The sequence below is a fragment of the Oncorhynchus keta genome, chromosome 20 (genome assembly GCF_023373465.1).
Source record: "Oncorhynchus keta strain PuntledgeMale-10-30-2019 chromosome 20, Oket_V2, whole genome shotgun sequence".
NCBI classification, from domain to species: Eukaryota; Metazoa; Chordata; class Actinopteri; order Salmoniformes; family Salmonidae; genus Oncorhynchus; species Oncorhynchus keta.
Window position 1 is genome coordinate 41,757,843 of NC_068440.1, and position 10,494 is coordinate 41,768,336.

At 44.5% G+C, this 10,494-nt stretch overlaps 1 long non-coding RNA gene across 1 annotated transcript; it reads left to right on the forward strand.

Moving 5' to 3' along the window:
• Positions 1 to 4,240: 4,240 nt before the first annotated feature.
• On the forward strand, positions 4,241 to 4,968 carry LOC127910130 (uncharacterized). The gene is made up of 3 exons (XR_008073993.1): positions 4,241 to 4,310; positions 4,451 to 4,554; positions 4,884 to 4,968. It is a non-coding gene; the product is annotated as an uncharacterized LOC127910130 (long non-coding RNA).
• Positions 4,969 to 10,494: the final 5,526 nt, after the last annotated feature.

The window sequence follows — 10,494 nt, forward strand, 5'->3', positions numbered from 1 at the left end:
CATTGGGGGTCCTGATACACTAATGGGACATTGGGGGTCCTGATACACTAATGGGACATTGGGGGTCCTGATACACTAATGGGACATTGGGGGTCCTGATAACATTGGGGGTCCTGATACACTAATGGGACATTGGGGGTCCTGATACACTAATGAGACATTGGGGGTCCTGATACACTAATGAGACATTGGGGGTCCTGATACACTAATGGGACATTGGGGGTCCTGATACACTAATGGGACATTGGGGGTCCTGATACACTAATGGGACATTGGGGGTCCTGATACAGTAATGGGACATTGGGGGTCCTGATACACTAATGGGACATTGGCAGAAATCATAATATCAAACCACGCATCACAATATCAGGTTGACTAGCTAAATACTGTACTTCTTCAACCAACAAAAAATGTATGTTTAAAACTTAATGTTGAATGGAGAGGTTAGTTACAGGAGGTCTATTGAATGGAGAGGTTAGTTACAGGGGGTCTATTGAATGGAGAGGTTAGTTACAGGAGGTCTATTGAATGGAGAGGTTAGTTACAGGAGGTCTATTGAATGGAGAGGTTAGTTACAGGAGGTCTATTGAATGGAGAGGTTAGTTACAGGAGGTCTATTGAATGGAGAGGTTAGTTACAGGAGATCTGTTGAATGGTTACAGGGGTCTATTGAATGGAGAGGTTAGTTACAGGAGGTCTATTGAATGGAGAGGTTAATAACAGGAGGTCTATTGAATGGAGAGGTTAGTTACAGGGGGTCTATTGAATGGAGAGGTTAGTTACAGGAGGTCTATTGAATGGAGAGGTTAGTTACAGGAGGTCTATTGAATGGAGAGGTTAGTTACAGGAGGTCTATTGAATGGAGAGGTTAGTTACAGGGGGTCTATTGAATGGAGAGGTTAGTTACAGGAGGTCTATTGAATGGAGAGGTTAGTTACAGGAGGTCTATTGAATGGAGAGGTTAGTTACAGGAGGTCTATTGAATGGAGAGGTTAGTTACAGGGGGTCTATTGAATGGAGAGGTTAGTTACAGGGGGTCTATTGAATGGAGAGGTTAGTTACAGGAGGTCTATTGAATGGAGAGGTTAGTTACAGGAGGTCTATTGAATGGAGAGGTTAGTTACAGGGGGTCTATTGAATGGAGAGGTTAGTTACAGGGGTCTATTGAATGGAGAGGTTAGTTACAGGGGGTCTATTGAATAGTTACAGCGGGTCTATTGAATGGAGAGGTTAGTTACAGGGGGTCTATTGAATGGAGAGGTTAGTTACAGGAGGTCTATTGAATTGAGAGATTAGTTACAGGAGGTCTATTGAATGGAGAGGTTAGTTACAGGAGGTCTATTGAATGGAGAGGTTAGTTACATGGGGTCTATTGAATGGAGAGGTTAGTTACAGGAGGTCTATTGAATGGAGAGGTTAGTTACAGGGGGTCTATTGAATGGAGAGGTTAGTTACAGGAGGTCTATTGAATGGAGAGGTTAGTTACAGGGGGTCTATTGAATGGAGAGGTTAGTTACAGGGGGTCTATTGAATGGAGAGGTTAGTTACAGGGGGTCTATTGAATGGAGAGGTTAGTTACAGGGGGTCTATTGAATGGAGAGGTTAGTTACAGGAGGTCTATTGAATGGAGAGGTTAGTTACAGGGGGTCTATTGAATGGAGAGGTTAGTTACAGGAGGTCTATTGAATGGAGAGGTTAGTTACAGGGGGTCTATTGAATGGAGAGGTTAGTTACAGGAGGTCTATTGAATGGAGAGGTTAGTTACAGAAGGTCTATTGAATGGAGAGGTTAGTTACAGGAGGTCTATTGAATGGAGAGGTTAGTTACAGGAGGTCTATTGAATGGAGAGGTTAGTTACAGGGGGTCTATTGAATGGTTACAGGGGTCTATTGAATGGAGAGGTTAGTTACAGGGGGTCTATTGAATGGTTACAGCGGGTCTATTGAATGGAGAGGTTAGTTACAGGGGGTCTATTGAATGGTTACAGGAGATCTATTGAATGGAGAGGTTAGTTACAGGGGGTCTATTGAATGGAGAGGTTAGTTACAGGAGGTCTATTGAATGGAGAGGTTAGTTACAGGGTGCCTATTGAATGGAGAGGTTAGTTACAGGAGGTCTATTGAATGGAGAGGTTAGTTACAGGGGGTCTATTGAATGGTTACAGGGGGTCTATTGAATGGAGAGGTTAGTTACAGGGGGTCTATTGAATGGAGAGGTTAATTACAGGAGGTGTATTGAATGGAGAGGTTAGTTACAGGAGGTATATTGAATGGAGAGGTTAGTTACAGGGGGTCTATTGAATGGAGAGGTTAGTTACAGGAGGTCTATTGAATGGAGAGGTTAGTTACAGGGGTCTATTGAATGGTTACAGGGGGTCTATTGAATGGAGAGGTTAGTTACAGGATGTCTATTGAATGGAGAGGTTAATTACAGGAGGTCTATTGAATGGAGAGGTTAGTTACAGGAGGTCTATTGAATGGAGAGGTTAATTACAGGACGTCTATTGAATGGAGAGGTTAGTTACATGAGGTCTATTGAATGGAGAGGTTAGTTACAGGGGGTCTATTGAATGGAGAGGTTAGTTACAGGGGTCTATTGAATGGAGAGGTTAGTTACAGGAGGTCTATTGAATGGAGAGGTTAGTTACAGGGGTCTATTGAATGGAGAGGTTAGTTACAGGAGGTCTATTGAATGGAGAGGTTAGTTACAGGGGTCTATTGAATGGAGAGGTTAGTTACAGGGGGACTATTGAATGGAGAGGTTAGTTACAGGAGGTCTATTGAATGGAGAGGTTAGTTACAGGAGGTCTATTGAATGGAGAGGTTAGTTACAGGGGGTCTATTGAATGGAGAGGTTAGTTACAGGGGGTCTATTGAATAGTTACAGCGGGTCTATTGAATGGAGAGGTTAGTTACAGGGGGTCTATTGAATGGAGAGATTAGTTACAGGAGGTCTATTGAATTGAGAGGTTAGTTACAGGAGGTATATTGAATGGAGAGGTTAGTTACAGGGGTCTATTGAATGGAGAGGTTAGTTACAGGAGTCTATTGAATGGAGAGGTTAGTTACAGGAGGTCTATTGAATGGAGAGGTTAGTTACAGGGGTCTATTGAATGGAGAGGTTAGTTACAGGAGGTCTATTGAATGGAGAGGTTAGTTACAGGGGTCTATTGAATGGAGAGGTTAGTTACAGGGGGTCTATTGAATGGAGAGGTTAGTTACAGGAGGTCTATTGAATGGAGAGGTTAGTTACAGGAGGTCTATTGAATGGAGAGGTTAGTTACAGGAGGTCTATTGAATGGAGAGGTTAGTTACAGGGGGTCTATTGAATGGAGAGGTTAGTTACAGGGGTCTATTGAATGGAGAGGTTAGTTACAGGGGGTCTATTGAATGGTTACAGCGGGTCTATTGAATGGAGAGGTTAGTTACAGGGGGTCTATTGAATGGAGAGGTTAGTTACAGGAGGTCTATTGAATGGAGAGGTTAGTTACAGGGGGTCTATTGAATGGAGAGGTTAGTTACAGGAGGTCTGTTGAATGGAGAGGTTAGTTACAGGAGGTCTATTGAATGGAGAGGTTAGTTACAGGAGGTCTATTGAATGGAGAGGTTAGTTACAGGGGGTCTATTGAATGGTTACAGGGGGTCTATTGAATGGAGAGGTTAGTTACAGGGAGTCTATTGAATGGTTACAGCGGGTCTATTGAATGGAGAGGTTAGTTACAGGGGGTCTATTGAATGGAGAGGTTAGTTACAGGAGGTCTATTGAATGGAGAGGTTAGTTACAGGGGGTCTATTGAATGGAGAGGTTAGTTACAGGAGGTCTATTGAATGGAGAGGTTAGTTACAGGGGGTCTATTGAATGGAGAGGTTAGTTACAGGAGGTCTATTGAATGGAGAGGTTAGTTACAGGAGGTCTATTGAATGGAGAGGTTAGTTACAGGAGGTCTATTGAATGGAGAGGTTAGTTACAGGGGTCTATTGAATAGAGAGGTTAGTTGCAGGGGTCTATTGAATGGAGAGGTTAGTCACAGGGGTCTATTGAATGGAGAGGTTAGTTACAAGAGGTCTGTTAACAGCCATGCCCCTGGCTCTTATACGAGGTAGTGTGTGTGTGTGTGTGTGTGTGTGTGTGTGTGTGTGTGTGTGTGTGTGTGTGTGTGTGTGTGTGTGTGTGTGTGTGTGTGTGTGTGTGTGTGTGTGTGTGTGTGTGTGTGTGTGTGTCAACACATTAACAGTCATGTCTCTGGTTCTTATACTAGGTAGAGGAGAGAGTCAACACGTTAACAGTCATGTCTCTGGTTCTTATACTAGGTAGAGTCAACACATTAACAGTCACGTCCTGGTTCTTATACTAGGTAGAGGAGAGAGTCAACACATTAACAGTCACGTCCTGGTTCTTATACTAGGTAGAGTCAACATGTTAACAGTCATGTCTCTGGTTCTTATACTAGGTAGAGGAGAGAGTCAACATGTTAACAGTCATGTCTCTGGTTCTTATACTAGGTAGAGGAGAGAGTCAACACATTAACAGTCATGTCTCTGGTTCTTATACTAGGTAGAGTCAACATGTTAACAGTCATGTCTCTGGTTCTTATACTAGGTAGAGTCAACATGTTAACAGTCATGTCTCTGGTTCTTATACTAGGTAGAGTCAACATGTTAACAGTCATGTCTCTGGTTCTTATACTAGGTAGAGGAGAGAGTCAACACGTTAACAGTCATGTCTCTGGTTCTTATACTAGGTAGAGTCAACATGTTAACAGTCATGTCTCTGGTTCTTATACTAGGTAGAGGAAAGAGTCAACACGTTAACAGTCATGTCTCTGGTTCTTATACTAGGTAGAGTCAACATGTTAACAGTCATGTCTCTGGTTCTTATACTAGGTAGAGGAGAGAGTCAACACGTTAACAGTCATGTCTCTGGTTCTTATACTAGGTAGAGGAGAGAGTCAACACGTTAACAGTCATGTCTCTGGTTCTTATACTAGGTAGAGGAGAGAGTCAACACGTTAACAGTCATGTCTCTGGTTCTTATACTAGGTAGAGTCAACACATTAACAGTCATGTCTCTGGTTCTTATACTAGGTAGAGTCAACACGTTAACAGTCATGTCCTGGTTCTTATACTAGGTAGAGGAGAGAGTCAACACGTTAACAGTCATGTCTCTGGTTCTTATACTAGGTAGAGTCAACACGTTAACAGTCATGTCCTGGTTCTTATACTAGGTAGAGGAGAGAGTCAACACGTTAACAGTCATGTCTCTGGTTCTTATACTAGGTAGAGGAGAGAGTCAACACGTTAACAGTCATGTCTCTGGTTCTTATACTAGGTAGAGTCAACACGTTAACAGTCATGTCTCTGGTTCTTATACTAGGTAGAGGAGAGAGTCAACACGTTAACAGTCATGTCTCTGGTTCTTATACTAGGTAGAGGAGAGAGTCAACACGTTAACAGTCATGTCTCTGGTTCTTATACTAGGTAGAGGAGAGAGTCAACACGTTAACAGTCATGTCTCTGGTTCTTATACTAGGTAGAGGAGAGAGTCAACACGTTAACAGTCATGTCTCTGGTTCTTATACTAGGTAGAGTCAACACGTTAACAGTCATGTCTCTGGTTCTTATACTAGGTAGAGGAGAGAGTCAACACGTTAACAGTCATGTCTCTGGTTCTTATACTAGGTAGAGGAGAGAGTCAACACGTTAACAGTCATGTCTCTGGTTCTTATACTAGATAGAGGAGAGAGTCAACACATTAACAGTCATGTCTCTGGTTCTTATACTAGATAGAGGAGAGAGTCAACACTAGTTAACCATTATCTATGTCCACAGATGATATTAAAGAACATGTGAAGGGAGACAGAGTGATTGAGGCCAAAAGGGTTGACCAATAGGAAAGAGGGTTGAAGAAGTGAAAGCCTATCAGCGATGCTGAGGTTTGAGAGTCTTGCCGGGAAATGTACAGATCGGATTCCTTAGTTTCAATGTCAGAGAATTTGTCCCGGTAGGGATTTTTATATATATATATTTTTTTTATTGCATTTTCTTAGTAGAAAATAATTAGGCAGACCATGACTGATCGCACAGTAGCCATGACATCACAGAAGATAAAATAAGAGCTCACTCCAAGAGGAAGACGATGATACGAAGCCAGTAAAAGTATTCTCCAAAATCTTTGGATAACGTTTTCATACGATTCTCCACTGATTACAAAAGTTTTAATTAATACAATTTCTGTGTTTCTCAGAAGCAAGTGATTGCAGACATCACACCGAGTACAACCTATCTAGCTTGTGAAATTAGAAAACACAGATCGCTGGAAGCAACCAACCAAGCTCCAGAACCGGTGTTGTGTAGTTGCACTAGATGGCCAGCAGAGGGTAGCAATGTATCAGAAATGTGTTTCCTCTCTCCTCGAACAGTTGTGGCAATTCAAATCAAATCAAATCGAATTCGTCACATGTCCCTAATACAACACCTTACAGTGAAATGCTTACTTACAAGCCCTTAACTAACAATGCAGTTTTAAGAAAAATAAGTGGGGGGGTTGGGGGGGGGGGGGCACAATGCAAATTAGCTGTTCAGGAGTATTATTGCTTAGGGGTAGAAGCTGTTAAGAAGCTTTTTGGTCCTAGACTTGGCGCTCTAGTACCGCTTGCTGTGAGGTAGCAGAGAGAACAGTCTATGACTGGGGTGGCTGGGGTCTCACAAATGTTTAGGGCCTTCCTCTGACACCGCCTGGTAAAGAGGTCCTGGATGGCAGGAAGCTTGGACCCAGTGATGTGCTGAACCTTACGCACTACCCTCTGTAGTGCCTTGCGGTCGGAGACCGAGCAGTTGCCGTACCAGGCAGTGATGCAACCGGTCAGGATGCTTTTGAGGATCTGGGAACCCTTGCCAAATCTTTTCAGTCTCCTGAGGGGGAAAAGGTGTTGTTGTGCCCTCTTCACGACTGTCTTGGTGTGTTTGGACCTTGTTAGTTTGTTAGTGATGTGGACGCCAAGGAACATGAAGCTCTCAACCTGCTCCACTACAGCCCTGTTGATGAGAACGGGGGCGTGCTCTGTCCTCCTTTTCCTGTAGTCCACAATCTAACTAATCTAACTAACTAACTAGACTAGTCATGATGATGTATTGGTTGAACTAACTATAACTAGACTAGTCATGATGATGTATTGGTTGAACTAACTATAACTAGACTATTCATGATGATGTATTGGTTGATCTAACTATAACTAGACTAGTCATGCTGATGTATTGGTTGATCTAACTATAACTAGACTAGTGATGATGATGTATTGGTTGATCTAACTATAACTAGACTAGTGATGATGATGTATTGGTTGATCTAACTATAACTAGACTAGTCATGATGATGTATTGGTTGATCTAACTATAACTAGACTAGTCATGATGATGTATTGGTTGAACTAACTATAACTAGACTATTCATGATGATGTATTGGTTGATCTAACTATAACTAGACTAGTCATGATGATGTATTGGTTGATCTAACTATAACTAGACTAGTGATGATGATGTATTGGTTGATCTAACTATAACTAGACTAGTCATGATGATGTATTGGTTGATCTAACTATAACTAGACTAGTCATGATGATGTATTGGTTGATCTAACTATAACTAGACTAGTGATGATGATGTATTGGTTGATCTAACTATAACTAGACTAGTCATGATGATGTATTGGTTGATCTAACTATAACTAGACTAGTCATGATGATGTATTGGTTGATCTAACTATAACTAGACTAGTCATGATGATGTATTGGTTGATCTAACTATAACTAGACTAGTCATGATGATGTATTGGTTGATCTAACTATAACTAGACTAGTCATGATGATGTATTGGTTGATCTAACTATAACTAGACTTTATAACTGTATGTTTACAGGGTAGCAGGTAACCTGGTGGGTAGCATGTAACCTGGTGGGTAGCAGGTAGCCTAGTGGGTAGCAGGTAGCCTGGTGGGTAGCAAGTAGCCTGGTGGGTAGCAGGTAACCTGGTGGGAAGTCATGATGTGTTAGCCTGGTGTGAAGCAGGTAGTCTGGTGGGCAGCAGGTAGCCTTGTGGGAAGCAGGTAGCCTGGTGGGTAGTAGGTAGCCTGGTAGGTATCAGGTATTCTGGTGGGTAGCAGGTAGCCTGGTGTGTAGCAGGTAGCCTGGTGTGAAGCAGGTAGCCTGGTGGGTAGTAGGTAGCCTGGTGGGTAGCAGGTAGCCTGGTGGGTAGCAGGTAGCCTGGTGGGTAGCAGGTAGCCTGGTGGGTAGCAGGTAGCCTGGTGGGTAGCAGGTAGCCTGGTGGGTAGCAGGTAGCCTGGTGTGTAGCAGGTAACCTGGTGGGTAGCAGGTAGCCTGGTGGGTAGCAGGTAGCCTGGTGGGAAGTCATGATGTGTTAGCCTGGTGTGAAGCAGGTAGCCTGGTGGGTAGTAGGTAGCCTGGTGTGAAGCAGGTAGCCTGGTGGGTAGTAGGTAGCCTGGTGGGTAGCAGGTAGCCTGGTGTGAAGCAGGTAGCCTGGTGGGTAGCAGGTAGCCTGGTAGGTATCAGGTATTCTGGTGGGTAGCAGGTAGCCTGGTGTGTAGCAGGTAGCCTGGTGGGTAGTAGGTAGCCTGGTAGGTATCAGGTATTCTGGTGGGTAGCAGGTAGCCTGGTGGGTAGCATGTAGCCTGGTGGGTAGCAGGTAGCCTGGTGGGTAGCAGGTAGCCTGGTGGGTAGCAGGTAGCCTTGTGGGAAGCAGGTAGTCTGGTGGGTAGCAGGTAGCCTGGTAGGTATCAGGTAGCCTAGTGGGAAGCAGGTAGCCTGGTGGGTAGCCTGGTGGTAGCCTGGTGGGTAGCAGGTAGCCTGGTGGGTAGCAGGTAGCCTGGTGGTATGAGCAGGTAGCCTGGTGGGTAGTAGGGTAGCCTGGTGGGGTAGCCTGGTGGGCAGGTAGCCTGGTGGGTAGCAGGTAGCCTGGTGGGTAGCAGGTAGCCTGGTGGGTAGCAGGTAGCCTGGTGGGTAGCAGGTAGCCTGGTGGGTAGCAGGTAGCCTGGTGGTAGCAGGTATTCTGGTGGGTAGCAGGTAGCCTGGTGGGTAGCAGGTAGCCTGGTGGGTAGCAGGTAGCCTGGTGGGTAGCAGGTAGCCTGGTGGGTAGCAGGTAGCCTGGTGGGTAGCAGGTAGCCTGGTGGGTAGCAGGTAGCCTGGTGGGTAGCAGGTAGCCTGGTGGGTAGCAGGTAGCCTGGTGGGTAGTAGGTAGCCTGGTGGGTAGCAGGTAGCCTGGTGGGTAGCAGGTAGCCTGGTGGGTAGGGTGGGTAGTGTTGGGCCTGGTGGGTAGCAGGCAGCCTAACCTGGTGGGTAAGTTTGCTGGGTGGGTATCCTGGTGGGTATCCCTGGTGGGTAGCCAGTAAAAAGGTACAACAACTCTACCATTCTGCCCATGAGCAAGTCAGTTAACTCCCAACAACAAACTGTTCCCCGTGCGCAGATGACGTCGATTTATGGCAGGCCCTCTCTGATTCTCTAGCAAATCTACCTCCAGCAAAATCTCTCACTGTCTTTTATATAGCTACCAGAATGAATGTGTAACTGGAGACAGCTGCGTCTTGACGAGGGGGCGGGATCAGCTCTACAATTAGCCATGGAGTCGACCAATCAGCTGCTTGAGGGATTTCAGGAAGCCATTTCCTGAAATAAACACATGCAAATACACTAACTACAACACATAAACTGGGGAACGTAACAATAACTATAATGATAACTCTAATAATAACTAATAATAACTATAATAATAACAAATAATAATAACGAATAATAACGAATAATAACTCTAATAATAACTAATAATAATTATGTTAATAACTGATAATATAACACCATTCGTCTGTTGAAGGAGTGGACCAAAATGCAGCGTGGTGGTTACTCATGTTCTTTAATGAAGAAATAGCGATACATGAAATAACAAAATAAATACAAAACAACAAACGAAACGAGAAAACCTAATTACAGCCTATCTGGTGAAACTACACAGAGACAGGAACAATCACCCACAAAATACACAGTGAAACCCAGGCTACCTAAATACGGTTCCCAATCAGAGACAACGAGAATCACCTGACTCTGATTGAGAACCGCCTCAGGCAGCCAAGCCTATGCTAGACACACCCCTAATCAGCCACAATCCCAATGCCTACAAAAACCCCAATACAACAACACAATAAACCCATGTCACACCCTGGCCTGAACAAATAATTAAATAAAACACAAAATACTAAGACCAAGGCGGGACAGAACCCCCCCCCCTAAGGTGCGGACTCCCGGACGCACCTCAAAACCATAGGGAGGGTCCGGGTGGGCGTCTGTCCATGGTGGTGGTTCCGGCTCGGGACGTGGACCCCACTCCATTAAAGTCATAGTTCCTCCCCTTCGCGTCCTGGGATAATCCACCCTCGCCGCCGACCATGGCCTAATAGTCCTCACCCAAAACCCCACTGAACTGAGGAGCA